General features: G+C 58.3%; 1 pseudogene; it reads left to right on the top strand.

The window, feature by feature from the left end:
* Positions 1-798: 798 nt before the first annotated feature.
* Positions 799-3,619, top strand: LOC119878171 (annotated as a pseudogene).
* The last annotated feature ends 6 nt before the right edge of the window (positions 3,620-3,625 follow it).

Raw genomic sequence — 3,625 nt, 5'->3', positions numbered from 1 at the left:
CAGGTGGAGGGCAAAGAGGGGGTGTCTGGTCCCTTCCCCCACTCCCAGCGTGAGAAGCACAAGGTCCTGGGCTGGAGAGATGGCAGGAGGTACCCTCAGGTGGGCCCACAGTAGAAGCATGGGCAGAGCCACAGAGCCCAGGCTAGGAGTCTGTAACCATGGCGGTGAAGCAGTCACCATGGAGATCAGAGTTTGGGGTCTGCAAAAAGGGGACGGGGCTGGGACCTCAAGGATGACACCTGAGGTCTCTGGCCCTTGAACAAAGTAATAAAATGCAGGAGAGCAGGGTGGAGCGGGGTTTGACAAGTGCACCGCCTGAGCTGGTTCCCCAATCTGGATGTGGCTCTCCTCAGCCTCCGAGGCCCCTGCAAAGGGGGGCTGAGGCAGGAGGGGATCTTTGGCAGATTCCGGTACCATAATTTGTCCTTTGTGAAAGAGAACACGGGCTGGGGAGCGCAGGGGCCGGTCAGAGCTCGAGGCCCCCTCTGCACCGGCTCCTCAGCCCGGGCAGGCCTGGGTCAGGACCCCGAAGGGTTATTGCAAATTCTGAGTTCCCAGGAGCCTCCCCACTTTTTATCCATTGGCCGGTACGTTAGGGGCCGAGCTCCGTACAGAAGAGCACGCAGCCTGGCACAGGAGCCCCGGCGGCGCTCCGCTCCCCCCCACCCCCCAGGGCCCGGGGAGCGCTCCCGCGTGGCCGAGGGCCCAGCGTGCGGCTCTGTCTCGGGGGGCAGCAGGAGTCCGGGCCCCGACCACAGTCAGTTCAGGAGCTGAGTGTAGGCCTCCGCTCCCGGGACGATGACGTCCGTCCAGGTGCGCGTGGCCTCTGCGGGCGGGGCCACCCTGCAGCACCGCGGCGGGGCTTCACCCGGAGGTGAGGGCTGGGTTCGGGCTCTTGGCCGCACTGCGCAGGGGGTCGGCGTACACTTCCGCGATGGCCTGGAAGCAGATGACCCCCTTCAGCTCCGGCTCGTGCCTGTCCACATAACGGGAAAGGGTGCGCCTGAGCCGGTCGAGGCCAACCCGGCGCTTCTGCCAGGACTGAATCTCGCCAGCATCTCGACCGAGGACCGGCAGACCTGGCTGCTAAGCACCGCGCAGGCAGCCAGCGGCGCCGCCGACACTCGACGTGGGTCTTCAGGTCAAAGTCCTCCTTCGGGACTGGCACGTAGCGGGGCAGGGGTCGTGCCTGGGAAAACTGTTTCTCTCGCATCTTGACCTCCTTCTCCACCAGCTGCTGCCTCCTGCGCTCTCCTGTGTCGCCTCCGCCGCACCGGTTCCCGCCTCCTCCGCTCCTCCGCCCGGGCCTGCCGGGAGCTCCGCCTGCGGCTCCCTGGGCTCCAGGAGCCGCTCTGCTCGGCGGGCGCCGCTTTCAGCATCTTCTCCATCTCCTCCGGGAGGATCACTCCGGATCCTCAAACATGCTTGAGCGATTCTCCAATTATCTCTCCAGAAAATTTAAAAATAGTCTCATACAACAAAATGAGGAGTTATACCCACCTTCCATATAATTTGACAGGAAGCCTCCTTAGTGGCGTGAGGAATGCTAACTGATCCTTCCCATTTCTTTTTCAGTAATTCAAACTGGAGAAAACAAAATGAAAGTCAAACAGCAGGAAATGTGATCTGTCCTTTCTAACTAAACCTTCTGTCATCTCATGAACAGAAATCTCACAGAGGAAGACACAGACATGACCAACACGCACATGAGAAAATGCTCTGCATCACTTGCCATCAGGGAACTACAAATCAAAACCACAATGAGATCCCACCTCACACCAGTGAGAATGGGGAAAATTAACAAGGCAGGAAACCACAGATGTTGGAGAGGATGCGGAGAAAGGGGAACCCTCCCGCACTGTGGGTGGGAATGTGAACTGGTGCAGCCACTCTGGAAAACTGTGGAGGTTCCTCAAAGAGGTAAAAATAGACCTGCCCTACGACCCAGCAATTGCACTGTTGGGGATTTACCCCAAAGATACAGATGCAATGAAACGCGGGACACCTGCACGATGTTTCTAGCAGCAATGTCCGCAATAGCCAAACTGTGGAAGGAGCCTCAGTGTCTATCGAAAGATGAATGGATAACGAAGATGTGGTGTATGTATACACTGGAATCTTCCTCAGCCATTAGAAATGACAAATACCCACCATTTGCTTCGACGTGGATGGAACTGGAGGGTATTATGCTGAGTGAAGTAAGTCAATCAGAGAGGGACAAACATTATATGGTCTCATTCATTTGGGGAATATAAAAAATAGTGACAGGGAATAAAGGGGAAAGGAGAACAAATGAGTGGGAAATATCAGAAAGGGAGACAGAACATGAGAGACTCCTAACTCTGGGAAATGAACTAGGGGTGGTGGAAGGGGAGGTGGGCGGCGGGTGTGGGTGACTGGGTGATGGGCACTGAGTGGTCACTTGAGGGGATGAGCACTGGGTGGTATTCTATATGTTGGCAAATTGAACACCAACAAAAAATAAATTTGTAAAAAAATAATAATAAATTTAAAAAGCCCCCTCCTTTCCACGCGGTGGCCCAGTGCCACAGCTGCCTCCTCCAGGCTGCCTTCCATGAACTCAAAGAGATGGAGAGCTGGGATATCAAGCCGGAGAGCAAGTACTTCCTGCCCGGGAGCTCCTCCACGATCATCAGATCATCGCTGTGCTGTGGAGGCCAGGGTGTTCCTGGCAATGGTTTCAGCCTCACCGGGGTCCACCCGGACAGTCCCTGCCTCCGGGTGCAACGGCGCTCCGCGTAGCCAGGTGGGCTTCCAGCAGGTTGGCGTGGAGACCTCTGCTGTGGGATCTGGAGCACCCGGTCCGAGGGGACCTGACCTTGACTGGACGCGTCCTTGTCAAAGTGCCCTCCCTCAGGCCGGCTGGGTCAGCGGCTGGGGCACGTGCACCGGCCCATTCTCCCCATCCCCCACCTGGCCATCCCTCTGCCGTGAAATGTCAACGAGAACTTTGGGCCCCACAGGGAGCTGCCCTTAGTCCCCATTCTTGCCGCAGCTGTCCCGGAGGAGCTGGAGAAGGGGACTCCTGAGCCTGGGCTTCTCAATGCTGCAGATGACCGCCACCACTCCTTCTCATGTCCCTTCTGTGGCCCCTCTGGGACTGAGCCCCGAGGAGATCTTGGAGGTGGAGCTGGGCCTTGCTGGCACGCAGCCTGCGGTCCTGGCTGGTGCCTATGAGGAGTTCATCTTTGCGCCTGGCTAGACAATCTGCACAGCTGCTTCTGTGCCCTGCAGGCTTTGATCGACTCCTGTGTGGCCCCTGCCTCTTTGGCCCTGGAGCCCCACTGTGCATGGTCGCTCTCTATGACAACGAAGAGGCGGGCTCCGAGGGTGCCCAGGGGGCTCAGTCACTGCTGACAGCTGGTGCTGCGCCGCATCTCGGCCCCCTCCCAGCACCTGACGGGGGTAGAGGAAGCCATCCCCAAATTCTACATGATCAACGCAGACGTGGCCCACGCCGTGCACCCCAACCACCCAGACAAGCACGAGGAGAACCACAGGCCCCTTTTCCACAAGGGCCCTGTGATCATGGTGAACAGCAAGCAGCGCTGTGCCTCGAATGCGGTTTCCGAGGCCCTGATCTGACAGGTGGCCAACAGTGTCG

Source organism: Canis lupus, unplaced genomic scaffold, assembly GCF_011100685.1.
Source record: "Canis lupus familiaris isolate Mischka breed German Shepherd unplaced genomic scaffold, alternate assembly UU_Cfam_GSD_1.0 chrUn_S1076H1246, whole genome shotgun sequence".
NCBI lineage: Eukaryota > Metazoa > Chordata > Mammalia > Carnivora > Canidae > Canis > Canis lupus.
This window is presented reverse-complemented; position numbering and strand designations above follow the sequence as displayed.